Here is an 18,110-nt window from a genome sequence, read left to right as displayed (position 1 = left end):
CGTCTTAAAAAATTGTCCAGTGATACAATGTGTTTTTTTTACATTATCCCCCCGCGGACTGAACTACAAACGGTGTGGGTAATGCTATAGAGCCGGCGGAGTTCTTGGGGCTTATAAAATTATTCTTAGCGCCGGTGTCTATTAGAAATTGCAGCTTGGTCCCTGTTTTAGTCTCATACTCTATGTATGGTATACTAGAGAGACGTCGGTCATAAAATTTTGTTCACCATAGCCAATACACTGTATCTCCTCCAAGGGAGAGCAATGTTCTACCCCTTGCGATGAGTGTTCCAGCTCCTCCCCCTCATTAGCAGAATGCTGTTGATAACACTCATTGGGAACGGGGTCTGATGATGGAGTGGACTGGATATGGTAAGGCCTTTGGGCTTTACGGAAGGGGTTTAAATTGGAATTAGCGCTCGGGCTTCGTTTGATTCCGCCGGCCTCTCCTTGACGCGAGTTAAAATTGGATCTATAACTAGCTCCTTGGAATCTTGGAGGGCTCTGCGGGCTTTCGCTCGGAGCAAAGTTGTCTCCTGAATTAATTTGTACCCTATGGTTTAAATGGTTATTGTTGAACTGATTCGTCTGGGGGAACCTTGGTACGATAGGTCTATAATTCCGGTGGCTTTGGCTTAAGGCCTGTCTAAAGAAAGGCGCCCTTGGCGCAGGGTTCCTCGGTTTTATCTTTTGTAATTCTAGGCAAATAGAGTATGCCTCGTGGACGTCCGCAGGCTTACGGATTATCAGTAGCCTAGAAGCGTCGCCGTTTACTCCCCTTATAAAAGCATTAAGAGCTTTGTCTCTTTGACCGGCAAGAAAAACATTGGTTATTTCCGTAGAATAATTCATGCTCTTAATTTTATTCATTATGAGCGAGACATGATTATTGATCCTAAGGTAGAAGTCGTCCAGTTTTTGGCTTCTCTGGGTCATTTCAGCTAGTTCGTATTCTAGCGTACCAACATCTCGTTTATCGGCAAAGTGTAACGCCAATACCCGTTTGACCTCGGACCAATCATCATCGATATATTTCCATGAAGGTAGAATGGAATCTTTCTACCTGACCGTTTACTTCGATTTTCTGAGTTGGGGCCATCCGTGGAAAATTGTACCTTTCTAGGATCTGAATACGGACCTCTTTTGAATTCATATGCGCTCTGCGATGCTCTTTTTCGATGACTTCGCAAACTTGCTCTTCGTCCGTAATATCCTGAACTAAGCGCTGTGTTATGCGGATTTCATTTTCTGGAAGCAACAGGTTTGAAGGAGTTGTAGGTAATCATCCGGAATTTTAGTCCAGTTGATTACCGAAGGTTTCAAGTACTTTTGTAGTAAACTTAAAGAGATATAGTCATTAATTGGAATTGAGTGGCGCACGTATCCAGCATGTGGGTGCTTATAAGAGTAATCGGACAGGCCTGTATGAAAAATCAGTTGATTTCGGTAGGCGTTAATCGGTGTTTCAACGTGGGAAATTAAATGAGATGCGTCTTGAAGAGCGCTATGAATTGTAGCTAAAGAATCTGACTCGGAGGCGGTATCAGTGCCAGAGCCCAGATGGTTAACGTACGTTGTAACCCTTGAAAGTGCATCGGCCACTATATTTGACTTCCCCGGTTTGTATATTAGTTCGGAATTGTTTCGTTTTAACTTAGCGTTAATATTTATATTGCCTAGGGCAAGTGTTAAAGGCTGGTGATCGGTGTAAATCTTGATGGACCCGGCACCATACAAATGAGACCGAAGATTATCTTATTAATTATCTTTTACACTCGCAAATAAGCTACCCAATGGTGTGGACTTATCGCCGCTGTGGACTTTTGCTTCTTTTTTTATATCACTTAGTGTTTTGTGCCCTCGAATATGCCGCGTCACACTGTACGTGAACAAATCGCCGCGGCAGGTACTAAGTTATTCCCAATTTTTTGCATCCGTGGGGAATGCCAGGTCTAACATAAATTTTATTGTTGGTTTTTTTATTTTAAATTTCACATGCACGACGCCACATTTTTGATTTTTTCTTTAATTTTTGAATTCCTAATTTTCTTTTGTTTCCAAAATTAAAATTTTTCTTTATTCTTTGTTTCTTCAGAACTTTTGGAATACCTTTGCATTTATTTGTTTGAATTATATTTCTTTTTTGTCTTAAAAAATTTTTTTTACTTCGGATACCAGGAATTGGTCAACTTCTGGAATTGTGGCATCAGCCTCGATGCTCGCTAATCACTTCCTAGAATTCGACAATTCCAAGAACTGTGTCATGCCTCATTTTTTCATTCTTTCTTTTATATTTGGGGGTCTTTGGTTCCCACTTTCGAGAGAAAGTGGAATCTGTCCGGGCGCCAGTTATGGTCAGACATGACCAGAGGGCGGAGCATTCCCCCGGATACCACCTAGTCAACGTTATGAGCATCCTCATATCTTGGGTTTCCAGTCCCTTCGTCCACAACTTGGTTTTCCAGTTCCTTCCTCCACAACTAAGGCTTTTCTTTCTACGCAGCTACGTTAAAATAAAACAGTAAGCGTTTTCATACGTTACAATGGTTTTATTATTATAAAGAACAGTCGTCTGGTTGCCTCGGGGATACAAATCGAAGTTGCTTTCAATCATAATTTGCATGGCTTGTTGACCGCATAACGCTGGCAGAGCGGTTGCAGTAGTCCGGCGCTTGGCCGGTGGCACCTCCTCCCCACCACAAGATCTGTGTCCCACAAATTATTAGGCTTTGGTTGCGGGTTCCAGAGTGTCCTGCGCTTCCAGGCTTATAGGCGGGTCCCGCAATTTAGGGATTTCTTTTGTCGACGTTATCTTCTTCCAAACGATGAATACCGTTGTCATAATGGGGAGGGCTATGACTATCTCCACTGAGAAGGATATCCATATCTCATCTGACATGACAGATAACTTCTTTAGGTTTTCCATGGTGAATTCATGGTCATATTACAGCGATAGCTCGTAACCCGTTGTTTTTACCTGGGTTAGGACGGCGGGCATTGGCATAAGGTATGTTGATGAGTAACTGCTGTAGTTTCGGTCGCCGATTGAAATTGTCTCGTTGTCAAATTGTAGGACATACGAGCCATCTAATTTGTACTTTTTAGCTGGTGTGGATATCATCCCATTGAAGTTGGTTAAGAAGAGTGTGCTGTCATCGATTAGATCTACCTTTTCCTGGATGATCATCAGATAGTCGCATTCGGCTTTTAACAGTCTAGTTATGCAACTGTCCTCCTCCAATTTAAGCAAGTCATTTTCTCGGCAGACCGTTGTGTTGCCGATGGATACACACTTTCCGAGGAGGGCGTATGTTTCCAGGCGGTCTATCGCCAATGTGTTGTATTTCAGAACAACTTGTTTCCCATCTACCCGTCGGGTAGATCCTCATCAATCTGTACCTCCTATCCACTACCTTGGGCATAGCCAAGATGTACAAAAGAGCAGTCCCGTTTGTCAGGATTGTGGGTTTAGAAAATTCGACGGCCTCAACAACGTTTTGATAAGGGAGGCTGTCCACCTCCGCTAGTATTGTGTCGACCTCGTCGTGGTCCAGGAGATTCGCGTTGACCACTCCAGTCTTTCCTAGTTGGCAATCCCTCAGTATTTCAATGAGCTGGTCCGCTATTATAATTGCTTTGTGGAGAATGGCCGTCGTCACGTCGAAGTCCCCATCTATTGCGTTTACTCTCCCGATAATGTCGTTCAACTTCAGGAGCAACTCGTGTGTTGTGTCAAACAACTTAGTATTGATGCGAATCTGCTGATTGTTGTTTCTCGCCAAGGTGTCCTCCTCTTTCAAGATGGCATTCCAATCCGATTGGTCCGGTGATCCCGCGACCCACTTCCAGGCTGATCCTAGCCAGTCGATTGAGCGTTGTCTTCGTGTTGGTGCGCCAACCATGCGTGAGATTCCGCCACGTAGATTGTGGACGCACTTGTAACGTCGGCAGGGGATTATGTGCACATGAAATTGTAGATTCTTATAATAAAATAGTTTCTTTGTCTTAAGCCTAATGTTTGTGGTGGTGTTCTTTGTATTTTGTTGTACTATTCGTATGTTCTTATTACTAAAAAAATTTTATTTGGTGTGGTTCAATGTCATTCTGATTAAATGTTCCCCTGTTATGAGAGGTTTTTTTTTTGTTTTTGCTTAACTTAAACTAGGAATTGAATTATTGAATTATTTTTGTTTATGTCTAGTGTTTATTTGTTTGTTTGTGTTTGAAGGAGATTATGAGTCACTGAAACGTTCAGTACGCACTTTTGTTTAGATAAATTTCAATATTATGTTATTCTGTTGTCAGTCTTCCCTGTCGAGAAAATTATAAACTACACTGTTAATCAAAAAAAAAATTAATTTCTTAGATGGGATTTATGAAAATTTTTTCCCGACCTTGTTTTGATAGTGACCTTTCGGTCATCTTCAACCTCCTCCGCCTTGAATCGCTGCTTTTCTTTGGTTTTAATCTGTTTATTGGCGACATACACGGTGTCACCTTGTTCATAGGAAATTGGGTCGCCTCTATTTTTACTGCGCCCATTATTGGTTAAGATTTGTTTGTGTTCGGTATAGGATAAGTGTCTGCAATCGTAACAGCATTCAAGAGCTTAAAATCGATGACCATGCGGTATCGCTTCTCTCCGTTCGGTTTGGGTTTCTTTGGTACTACCTAGACCGGGGAGTTATAGGGACTTTTAAATGGATTGATGATTCCATTCCGAAAGAGTTCTTCTATCTGTCTATTCACTTCCCCTCTCATGTTGGTAGGGTAGGGATAGCTCTTTGTGTATATAGGGTCTGAGGTGCTTGTGCGAATCTCAGCCCTAACGCTTGTGTCTACGGCACCTCCTTGTGAGACTGGGTCGAAGATTTTGAAATACTCGCCAATACGAGCGTTTAAAGCTTCCTTTGCAGACTCAGGGTGCTTTTTATCTAACAGTAGGTGTACATTTAAGGATTTTTTAGCAAGAATCTTAATATCGGGTGATATTGTCAAGAGGTCATTTTTCCTGTCGATCAGGGCTTTTAAAGTTCTTAAGGTGTCGTCTTCTATGATGCCGTCAAATGATGTTAGTCCGGGAAGGACAAAAAAAGGTGAGAACGGTATTGTTCCCAATCGTCTTAAAAAATTGTCCAGTGATACAATGTGTTTTTTTTACATTATCCCCCGCGGACTGAACTACAAACGGTGTGGGTAATGCTATAGAGCCGGCGGAGTTCTTGGGGCTTATAAAATTATTCTTAGCGCCGGTGTCTATTAGAAATTGCAGCTTGGTCCCTGTTTTAGTCTCATACTCTATGTATGGTATACTAGAGAGGCGTCGGTCATAAAATTTTGTTCACCATAGCCAATACACTGTATCTCCTCCAAGGGAGAGCAATGTTCTACCCCTTGCGATGAGTGTTCCAGCTCCTCCCCCTCATTAGCAGAATGCTGTTGATAACACTCATTGGGAACGGGGTCTGATGATGGAGTGGACTGGATATGGTAAGGCCTTTGGGCTTTACGGAAGGGGTTTAAATTGGAATTAGCGCTCGGGCTTCGTTTGATTCCGCCGGCCTCTCCTTGACGCGAGTTAAAATTGGATCTATAACTTTGGCCTGAATGGTTTGACTCATGCTTGATTGCTCTAGCTCCCTGGAATCTTGGAGGGCTCTGCGGCCTTTCGCTCGGAGCAAAGTTGTCTCCTGAATTAATTTGTACCCTATGGTTTAAATGGTTATTGAACCTTGGTACGATAGGTCTATAATTCCGGTGGCTTTGGCTTAAGGCCTGTCTAAAGAAAGGCGCCCTTGGCGCAGGGTTCCTCGGTTCTATCTTTTGTAATTCTAGGCAAATAGAGTATGCCTCGTGGACGTCCGCAGGCTTACGGATTATCCGTAGCCTAGAAGATTCGCCGTTTACTTTCCTAATAAAGGCATTAAGAGCTTTGTCTCTTTGACCGGCAAGAAAAACATCGGTTATTTCCGTAGAATAATTCATGCTTTTAATTTTTTTCATTATGAGCGAGACATGATTATTGATCCGAAGGTAGAAGTCGTCCAGTTTTCGGCTTCCCTGTGTCATTTGAGCTAGTTCGTACTCAAGCGTACCAACATCTCGTTTATCGGCAAAGTGTAACGCCAATATCCGTTTGACCTGTGCCCAATCGTCATCCCGCACGTTATAGGTATTGAGTGACTTGTCAGCGTTGCCTCAAATTTTTTGTCTAATCTGAATAAGGACTGACCTATATAGGGGTTTCACCCGAACAACGTCGAAATCGTTAACAATGGATTGAGCCCTATTAATCCAAGAGTTGTATTTCTCGGAATCTCCGTCGAAAGTCACAAGCTCCCTTACGCAATTCGGTACGGCCAATGTCTCCTTGAGTTCGTACTCCGTATGCGGACGCATTAGTGGTAGCGGTATCTCTGATACCGGGTTGCGTTGCTCGAAGTCAGTTCACCCCATTTCCTATTTTCCTAACCTCTTCCTTCATGCCCACCATCTGAGTGGTTAAGGCCGAAATGATAGCATCAAGACGGTAAAAAACTTCATTCATTTCTTCCATTTTTTAGATTAAATTTCCTCAGGAGTTTTTTTTTTTCTGGGTCGAAGCAGGGAATTTAACAACACTTTTCTGCTTTTTTTGTAAATTAATTTCTACTTTATTTATTTTTCTTATTAATATTAAGAGACGTGCGTATAAAGAATCGTTTCACTTACCCTCAGTATTTTCCTCCTTTTTCTTGTTTCGTGGTTTTAATTTTTCAGTGTTTAAATTTTTCGAGGTCTTCTGTTTTCTCTCTTACAGGATTATTATTCTGAAATTAGATTATAATTAGTATGTAATTTGCTTTCTGTTAAAAAAAAAAAAATTTTCAATTTTCGTTTGAGCGTTGTGCGATTTTTAATGAAATTCGTGTTTTTGGTTCTTTATTTTTTTATTTCTGTGTAATTGTGTTTATCGGCGCGGTGGTCCGTATTTATCCGTTTTGGAATTGTGCCTACTAATATACGGTTGCCTCACAATCCACTGGGCAGCTTTTTTTGAATGCATTCCACATCCGTTAGCCTTTCCAGCAGATTGCCACTTACACGACACATTTTTTATAATTGGAAAAAAAATGTTTAACTTCAAACTAGGTTTACAACATTTGCAGCTCGCAAATTAATTGCCGCAGCGGTTGTCTGTGTTTATTTAATTAAAATTTCAATTCTTACACTCGCGAATAACCTACCCAATGGTGTGGACTTATGGCCGCAGCGGACCTTTGCTTCTTTTTTTTATATTACTGAGTGTTTTGTGGCCGCGAATATGCCGCGTCACACGGTACGTGGACAAATTGACGCGGGAGGTACTAAGTTATTCACAATTTTTTTTGCACCCGTGCGGAATGCCAGCTCTAACATAAATTTTGTTGTTGGTTTTTTATTTTAAATTTCACACGCACGACGCCACATTTTTGATTTTTTCTTTAATTTTTTAATTCTTAATTTTCTTTTGTTTCCAAAATTAAAATTTTTTTTATTCTTTGTTTCTTTATAACTTTTGGAATACCTTTGCATTTATTTGTTTGAATTTTTTTTTTTTTTGACTGGTATAGAACTTTTTTACTTCGGATACCAGGAATTGGTCAACTTCTGGAATTGTGGCATCAGCTTCGATGCTCGCTAATCAAGACAACACTTCCTAGAATTCGACAGTTCCAAGAACTGTGTCATGCCTCATTTTTTCATTCTTTCTTATATATTTGGGAGTCTTTGATTCCCACTTTCGAGAGAAAGTGGAATCTGTCCGGGCGCCAGTTATGGTCAGACATGACCAGAGGGCGGAGCATTCCCCCGGATACCACCTAGTCAACGTTATGAGCATCCTCATATCTTGGATTTCCAATCCCTTCGTCCACAACTTGGTTTTCCAGTTCCTTCCTCCACAACTAAGGCTTTTCTTTCTACGCAGCTACGTTAAAATAAAACAGTAAGCGTTTTCATACGTTACAATGGTTTTATTATTATAAAGAACAGTCGTCTGGTTGCCTCGGGGGTACAAATCGAAGTTGCTTTCAATCATAATTTGCATGGCTTGTTGACCGCATAACGCTGGCAGAGCGGTTGCAGCAGTCCGACGCTGACAGCAGCGGTTCTGCCGGTCCCATTCTGCCGTTGACGTTCTGTCGCTGTGCTGTCGCTCTGCCGCCGCTGACGTTTGGTTTTTGCATTACCGCTGACTCTTGAGTGTTCTATTTAAACGCTCGACAATTGATGCCTTAAGAGTGCTGAACGTCGAATAATGATTTCATAACGTTTCATTAATTGTTTAAATTTTGTATTAAAAAACTCTTTTTCATCATCTGTTTGTAAATTTGTTGGTGTTCTTTAAGATTTTCTCCATTGCTTGGGAAACATCATTGTCATTTTATGATTGTAGTGCTTCACCCCAAGCAAATTTAGAAAACTTATCAATAACATTTAATTAGTAACGATAACCCTCGTTAGATGTTAAATAACCCCCCATTTCAACCAAATCTGCTTGCTACAGAACGTTTATTCCCTTCGTAATGACTCGTCTTCGTTGAAAACGTTTACGAGACGGTCCGTGCAACTCATTTACAATTGCTCGTTTAATCATATTTTATCTTTATCTTTATCTTTTTTATCTGTATATTGTTATACCCGTTACTCGTAGAGTAAAAGGGTATACTAGATTCGTTGAAAAGTATGTAACAGATAGAAGGAAGCGTTTCCGACCCTATAAAGTATATATATTCTTGATCAGGATCAATAGCGAAGTCGATTGAGCCATGTCCGTCTATCCGTCCGTCCGTCCGTACGTCGTCCGTCCGTCCGTACATCGTCCGTCCGTATGAACGCTGAGATCTCAGGAACTGTAGCAGATACAGAGATTAAGCAAGAAGATTTTTGAGGTCCCGGGACAGCGCAAGTTTATTTTAGCATCCAGACACGCCCACTCTAACGCCCGCAAATCACGAAAAACGCATCTTTTTGTGGTACTACTATCTGGCCACACCCACCCATACGCCCACCAAGCTAAAAGACTCTACCACTCTAAAGCGCAGAAACCACGGAACACCGTGGCGTCTATAATAATATCATGAATGCCTTCGTTTGACCTTGTATAACTTATTTTTGTTAATATCTATCGTTTTACCAAAGATTTTTTAAATCGGAACATTATTTCGCTACTTATGAATAAATTAAGGTTATAAGGTCACAAGGGCAGTGATGACACTATCAGTTACTCAATATGCTTTTTCCGACAATAGGTGGCGCTTGGGGAATTTCCACAAGCAACATGTGTAAAATTGTGTAAAACAGTAACGGGTATCTTATAGTCGCGGCACTCGACAATAGCGTTTCCATTTGTTTAGTGGTCAAGTCATTCTCATCTAAGGGCTTAATAGCGTTTTTGACTCTTTTATTTTGAGCGTTTAGATTACCATCAGTATCAATTAAAAGGATTCATACAATTTAACACTTCATTTTAAATGATTTGATAGCTCCCTATCATTAGAAAAATGTCCAAACTTGTCAACAGACATGATGATTATAAATAAAAATCTTTTTTGTGTATATTATATACACTCGAATTAAACAATAATTCCTTCCTCTCGCAGTTCTTCTAATATTGAGAAAATCTCATTATTGTGATTGTTGTCACCCGCTGTCTTTGACGCCACTAAAATTTGTAACCGTTCGACTAGTTCATTCACATCATTCTAATATGTATAAGTGGAGTGGATGTTGTAGGATTTTCATTATCGTTTATTATTTTTTAATAATTTTAGCATGTTTAACTGCGCGTGAACCTTTAATTCGATTATTCACATTATAACTTAATCTGTGAACATTTGTTTCTAAAATAGTATTTTTATATATATTTAAATCATGATCATTATAATTTTGGGGGTGTTTATGAAATATAAGAGAGTGCAGACCAGGAGTTAGCTAGCAACTCATTCCACTAGACAAATGAATCTTATTATTAATAATTTTTAGTTCCCTATTTCCTAATGTTAATACATTATCTTAGCTTTTTTTAGGACCGTAAGCCTTGTACAATATATTTTTCTGACTCAAATGACTGATATTAAAATCATAACTTTTATTATCTATCTCGTTTTATAGCTTCCGGCTCACTCTCTTTGTCCACATTATCTTTATATGTTTCGTCTTTCTTTCCTTTTTCAAAAACTATTATTCATATCATTCATTCAAAGCAGATCTCGCTTTTGTCAACTGAGCTAACACATTCATTATTGGAACCTGCATAAATTTAGATAAAATAAACTTCAAAAATTTTATATAATCTGTTTGTAATCACTTTTCACTTACTCGATCTATACTGTTTGCTGGAAACTATAACTTTTAATATTTATATCCACCCCATCCATCCCATGAAATAAAAAATGTATTGTTATATAGATTTTAAAATTGTATTTATTCGACGTAATATAAAATATTTGTTTTTTATTATTTATTTATTTTTTTATATATTATTTATTTATTTTTTTATATATTATTTATTTATTTCTAACTATAAATTATCATTCTTTTTATGAATATTAAATTTACCATCAACCATTTCTTTAATAAATTCCTCCCGAAGTTGTGTATATCTTTCCGGGGTGTAAAGAAAGTAATCCTCCAACTCCAGAACAAGGGATTTTTCAATATTCGTCCTTTTAGCCTCCGCCTTGAAGATGGGGAACATTACATTTTCAGGCATCCTTGCTCTTAACAAATTAGATTTCTTATTACATATATTGAATTCTTCAGTTACCGTCTCAAGCTTTATTCGTTTTGGATTATTTTCAATATCAATTGGTATGAACGCTGTTTCTGCGGCATCATCGTTCTTCTCGTTGAAATAACAAACCAAACTTGTCGGATTAACAAGTGTCTTCCTATTTTCCTCGTTAGTAGGATCGAATTCGACGTCTGCAATCTCCTCGTTATTATAGTTGTTGTTCTCCATGTTCATTTCATTATATATATTGCTTTTTGTTGTTTAGCAGTTGTTTTTTATTGTTTGGCAGTTGTTTCTTGTTCACTTGTATAAAGTTGAATGTAAAGTCGAAGCTTGGACTGTGAATTTTGAAGTAGGCAGTCCCGATTTTTATACCATCCAAAAGTATATACGAAACATTTGTTTCACCCTCCCTTCCCGTCCTAAGTATAAGCCAATCAAAACGATGGGTTATTGACTCATTCCATTGACAAAGGAAAGTAGAAATGAAAGACATAAATGACCACAGTTGTATGTATCAAAATGTTGAACTCTCTCGTAGTTGTATTGTATTTGTTTTCCCAAATACTTGACAACTTCTATAGGTGGTTGTAGATTTCCGAAACTATTAAAATAATGTATATCATTTTTATTTTTGTTATATGCGACCCAATTTGTACCACTTAATTGTGAATCATCTAGGTTTACTATACCACATTCTCGAATTCTTGTAGAGCGTGGAAGTAAATCCCTCATATATACTCCTCGAAAATTTGGTATATTTATTTTTGAGCAAAAATTGTAATGTCTATATTTGAAAGTGGTCTATTGGGTAGCTGACTTATTAGTTTTTTCGCTTCTTAATACTTAATGGTTTTAGGTAGAATCCATAACCTGTTCTATACGGTTTGAGATATAACCCTTCTCCTACAGCAACACTTTCAATTTTTCTATTATGTCGTTTCTTCTCCTCCATATCCTCTTTCGCCATTCTAGCGTTGTTTATTGTTTTTGCAATGGCTGCACTTCCACTAGCTAAACTACCGAGGGAACATAGGGCAGTCAAATTAGGTACGATTGGTAAAAAACCACCTGTTTTGGGTACATTAATTATTCTTGGTACTTTCACGTTTTTCTTTAAACCCATTGTCTATTGAACTGATTTTCGTGCAATTTGAATTGCACTCATAATGTCCAATGGCTTTTGTTTTTTTAATGTTCTAGTAGCAGCGTTAATAACAGTCGACAGATTCGTCATCTTTTTTCTTTACTTTCATAATGTTGGTCAACAAATATGCTGCTGTTTTTTCACCAAGAGTACTGTCTGGTGCTTTTACACGTGACCAAGCTTTGTCAATCCTTGTAAATCCTTGTTATGGGAACATGCTATATCAAGTTCTTTACAAGCCTCATCCAGTTTATTTATTCCTTGATCACCTCGTTTCAAACGTTTTTCTAACTATGTACCCGGCCCACAAAATTGATATCCTGGTATATGGGCTTCAAACGGTAATTTATTAATTAATTTGTTGACAAGACCACCACCTTATGTCAAACCTAAACACTTGATTCGTGATAATGCAAACTTTATAATAATGTTTAAACAAGATGATTTAAATATGCGACATATATATGGAGATCATATTAATACAGATATGGGGTACGACACATTCGTGGAAATTTGTAAAAATGTTGGAAGCATAAATTTGAATTCTTGCTTATAAGTAAAGATAACGATATGGATAATGGAAGATATAGAAAAGGTTTTGATCAGTTTATTTTGATTTAAAAATTTATTAGATTTGTCTAAAAACACATTTCAACAGTTTAACAACAGATTTCACTATGTCTAGATCAGTGACCTTGTCCATGAAAGGAAATAGTTCTATTATAAATACAAACTACTTTCCACCAATCGAATCGGATAGTTGTTTTGAGTGTGCATTAATTGATTTTAATATGTACAATTCAATCCCAAATATAGACGAAAAAAACAATCTCTTCCATATTGGAATTAATGTAATCATAATTCCTTCTGGATCTTATGATAAAACTCATTCATCAATACAATAAAAAATGATTATTGTTATAAGGATATTTGTGGTGATATTGAATCAAAATTTGAAACATCCGATTATTCAGATAGAAGAATCGATTTATATAATTTTAAAAAAGTTAATAAAAAGAGGTTAGAATATTTTAAGATGAGTTGAATGAAAAACCAATGAGTAAATTTATAGGTCTATGCTCCAAAGCTTAAAGTTATAAAATATATAAAGTTTAAAACTCTTATAATAAAGCAAAAGGTGTGAGTTCCAGAAATTTAACTATTTATCAAAATTTATTACTCACTGGAACTCCACTATATGGTAGTAAAACAATGTTAAGATCAAGGGCACACAAAATATCAACAAATAGGGTATATAAGAATGTGCCTTGTGCTAATAATAGTAAAAGAAAACGTAAACATAATGAAACAGAGTTTGCAATGTTAAATCTCGATGATCATGGTACTCTATCAATAAAACATAAAAGGTTAATGGAAAAGGACGTTGTGGATAGTATCAATTTCTTAGAACTTGAAAATATATTCTTAAGAGATATAATAAATGGGAGAAATACAGATGTCAATACATTAAATGAACTTAGAGATAAGCAAGTAAACATAGAACAAGAATTATTTTATAAGTCAATTGAATTGGAAATGTTTTATTTTGATCGAGATTGTGGTAAATATAAGTAAAACAAAAATAAATTGTAAAAAACTTATAATATTTTATTAAAATTGTTCTTATAGACATTATAAAATTGTACATTTATACATATGTAAATATATTTATTAAATTTAATTATATGTTATAATAAGAAAAAACAAAAAAATAATAATAAAAAACAAAATAAAAATTAAATATTACATTGTTTTTTAATTTGGTATTTGTACTAAAATTTCATCTTTATTTACCCAGCTGGCATCGTCCATTTGAAAGCCAAGCCATTTTACCAAATTTTATCACCTCTTCGCCTTAAAATTTTCTCAACTAGAAATGTGTTCGGGAATTCAGTCTTTTTGAGTTCTTCTTTATAAAACCCACCCTGAATGGGATTACCTTTATAATCTTCAAGTAAGTATGTTTTGTGGAATGTATTGTTGACTTTTCTAATTTTAAAGATTTCTGTTGGATAATTCGGTGTATACCCTTTTTCAAACACATGTTTATACTTGCCGATACGAACGTGATTACCATTTCGTAGTTTACTCTCAACATATATCTTTATGTGATTATATGAGTCTTTTAATATTTGTTTTCATTAGTTGTGTCGACACTAATTGGCCTCATTTTTATGGTTCTATGTACCCTATTATTGTAATCAAATATCAAATTTTTTAAAAATATCAATCCACTTATATTTCCCATTGAAACTAAACTCACGCCACATTGACTCTTAGTGTTCTATTAAAACGCTCGACAATTGATGCCATAAGAGTGCAGAACGTCGAATAATTATTTATATCATATCGTTTCATTAATTGTTTAAATTTTGTATTAAAAAAATCTTTTCCATCATCTGTTCGTAAATTTTTTGGTGTATCATCACCTGTTTTTAAGATTTCCTCCATTGCTTGGGAAACATCATTGGCATTTTTTGATTGTAGTGCTTCACCCCAAGCAAATTTAGAAAATTATCAATTACATTTAATAAGTAACGACAACCCTTGTTAGATGTGGAATAACTCCCCATTTCAACCAAATCTGCTTGCCACAGATCGTTTATTCCCTGACTCGTCTTCAATTGCTGGTTTAATCATATTCTTCGAATTGGTGTATAGGCTACACCTTCTATTTCGGCTGTCGGTTTTGTTACATACTTAAAAATATAGTCCTCAATAACTTTTATCTTTTCAAGAACTTTCTCAAATATTTTATGAGTACTATTTGCTCTCTTGTTATAGACCTCTATTTTATTTTCAAGATTTGAAATTTTTGTAAGGCATTGATATAGCTTCCGGCTCACTCCCTTTGTCTACATCATCATTATATGTTGCGCCTTTCTTTCCTTTTTCAAAAACATTTGTTTGTGAAAAGAAATCATTATACGAATCACTATCATTCATAGATCGGTATTGAGATAAATTTCGTTTTGTCTGAAACAACCATTGGTTGTATAGTACAGATCATTGTCATCTGTCATATCATTCTTATACTTTTCATTTTCGTATAATTCACGTTTAACCTTGATTCCTACATTTGTTTTTAAAAATGTTTGCTTTTTATTTTCGTTAACAAGTTCAAGTAAAGGTTCTGTAATAGGTTTAAATGTGTCCTCCAACTCTATAACACTTTGATTCCTTAGATGTTTTAGGTCATCAAACTTTCTCTTTAAAACAGATCTCGCTTTTGTTAACTGAGCTAACACATTCATTATTGTAACGTTCATAAATTTAGATTAAGTAAATTTTAGGAAAATATATAATCTTTATGTAATCACTCTTCAGTTACTAGATCTATACTGTTTACTGGAAACTATAACTTCTAATATTTATATCCACCCCATACATCCCATGAAATAAAAAAAATGTATTGTTTTTATAGATTTTAAATTGTATTTATTTAACGTTATATAAAATATGTGATTTTTATTATTATTTGTTTTATATTTTAATTACTTATTTCTAAATATAAATTATCATTCTATATATTCATTTATGAATATTAAATTTCCCATCAACCATTTCCTCAATAAATTCCTCCCGAAGATGTGTATACCTTTCCGGGGTGTATAGAAAGTAATCCTCCAACTCCAGGGATTTTCCAATCTTCGTCCTTTAACACTCCGCCTTGAAGATGGGGAACTTTACATTTTAAGGCATCCTTGCCTTTGACAAAATAGGTTTCTTATTACATATACTGAATTCTTGAGTTACCGTCTCAAGCTTTATTCGTTTAGCATTATGTTCAACATCAATTGGTATGAACGCTGTTTCTGTGGCATCATCATCTTCATCGTTCTTTTCGTTGAAAAAGAAAACCAAACTTGTCGGATTAACAGGTGTCTTCCTATTATCCTCGTCAGTAGGATCGAATTCGACTTCTGCAATCTCCTCGTTCTTATAGTCGTTGTTCTCCATGTTTATTTCATTAAATATATTGCTTTTTGTTGTTTAGCAGTGTTTTTTGTTGTTTAGCAGTTGTTTTTTATTGTTTAACAATTGTATTTTGTTGTTTAGCAGTTGTTTTTTATTGCTTGGCAGTTGTTTAGCAGTTGTTTTTTTGTTCACTTGTACAACGTCTGTTGAATGTAAAGTCGAAACTTGGACTGTGAATTTTGAATTTTTATACCATCCAGAAGTCACACATACAAACGTATATACGACACATTTGTTTCACCCTCCCTCCACGTCCTAAGTGTAAAAGCCAATCAAAACGATGGGTTATTGGCTCACTCCATTTACAAAGGAAAGTAGAAATAAAAGACATAAATGACCACAGTTGTATGTATCAAAATGTTGAACTCTCTCGTAGTTGTATTGTATTTGTTTTCCCAAATACTTGACAACTTCTATAGGTGGTTGTAGATAATGTAGAATAATGTATATCATTTTTATTTTTGTTATATGCGACCCAATTTGTACCACTTAATTGTGAATCATCTAGGTTTACTATACCACATTCTCGAATTCTTGTAGAGCGTGGAAGTAAATCCCTCATATATACTCCTCGAAAATTTGGTATATTTATTTTTGAGCAAAAATTGTAATGTCTATATTTGAAAGTGGTCTATTGGGTAGCTGACTTATTAGTTTTTTCGCTTCTTAATACTTAATGGTTTTAGGTAGAATCCATAACCTGTTCTATACGGTTTGAGATATAACCCTTCTCCTACAGCAACACTTTCAATTTTTCTATTATGTCGTTTCTTCTCCTCCATATCCTCTTTCGCCATTCTAGCGTTGTTTATTGGTTTTGCAATGGCTGCACTTCCACTAGCTAAACTACCGAGGGCACTTAGGGCAATCAAAATAGGTAGGATTGGTAAAAAGCCACCTGTTTTGGGTACATTAATTATTCTTGGTACTGTCACGTTTTTCTTTGAAGCCATTGTCGATTGAACTGGTTTTCGTGCAATTTGAATTGCACTCATAATATCCAATGGCTTTTGTTTTTTTAATGTTCTAGTAGCAGGGTTAATAACAGTCGACAGATTCGTCAACTTTACTTTTTTCCTCGTCGTCTTCCCTTTACATATCTTTTTTGATTTTGAAATTCCCATTCCAAATTTTTTCTTTGCTTTCATAATGTTGGTCACCAAATATGCTGCTGCTTTTTCACCAAGAGTACTGTCTGGTGCTTTTACACATGCCCAAGCCTTGTCAATTAATAGAGAGTCTGCAATGTGACGTTCATGTAAATCATTTTCATGGAAATATGCTATATCATGTTCTTTAGAAGCCTCATCCAGTTTCTTTATTCCTTGATCACCTCGTTACAACGTTTTTCTAACTGTGTACCCGGCCCACAAAATTGAAATCCTGGTATATGGGCTTCAAACGGTAATGTATTAAGTTGTTGACAAGACCACCACCTCGTTTACAATTGAAAACACTAATTATTCACGCCAATGCGGCCATATTCCAGTTCGCAGGTTCAGTCTAGTCCACCGGGCATGGGGGCCTTTACAGTCGTGAGAGCAGTTCTTCCAGATCGCTCTCGTCTGGCTCTCTCGCACTGTTAAGGGTCTCCACTCCGCTCTCCGAGCGGCACTTGCTTTTTCCCCCGTAGAATTAAGTTCTATTCTAATTTAACACTCTACGAAGACGGTTGACTACCGTAAATAAAAAGTGATAAAATTGCGATATATCTGCCGTGTGAAAATTTAGTTCGCCCCACTCCAACATTTGGTCCTTCGAGCCGGATCTTCCAAGAGACGATCAAATACCATACCAACGTTTAACAGGCGGATTTCTCACCGCAATAAGTACGAATTTTCCATATTTCCATTGCCGACCAGTTAGATATTTCCTACTGTTGTAATGGGGCGGTGTTGCCACAAAAAGATGCCTCTTGATTGCAGATAAGATAAAGTCGGGGGCGTCGTGGAGTGAGCCGTCAGCTTTATTCACTTCATACAGAAAAACTGACTCAACTTAGCTTAGCATAAGAAAAAAGACGATCGCCGACGGCCGACCGCTGCAGTTGGACCCGAGAGAGCGAGAGTGCAAGATTGTGCAGAGAGGGGCGAGGGCGGATGCGCTCTTCAGCGCGGATGCGCTCTTTAGCGCGGATGCGCTCTTTAGCGCGGATACGCTCTTCAGCGTGGATGCGCTCTTCAGCGTGGATGAGCGGCGGCACAATGGCCCCTCACCTAAACATCCCGC

At 36.9% G+C, this 18,110-nt stretch overlaps 1 pseudogene; it reads right to left on the bottom strand.

Moving 5' to 3' along the window:
* The window catches only part of LOC121529861, a 98,783-nt pseudogene that overhangs the window by 75,340 nt on the left and 5,333 nt on the right, over positions 1-18,110 (bottom strand).

Source organism: Drosophila eugracilis, unplaced genomic scaffold, assembly GCF_018153835.1.
Source record: "Drosophila eugracilis isolate 14026-0451.02 unplaced genomic scaffold, ASM1815383v1 contig_1987, whole genome shotgun sequence".
Taxonomy (NCBI): Eukaryota; Metazoa; Arthropoda; class Insecta; order Diptera; family Drosophilidae; genus Drosophila; species Drosophila eugracilis.
Note: the sequence above shows the minus strand (reverse complement) of the source record. Positions and strands in the feature narration are given on the sequence as shown.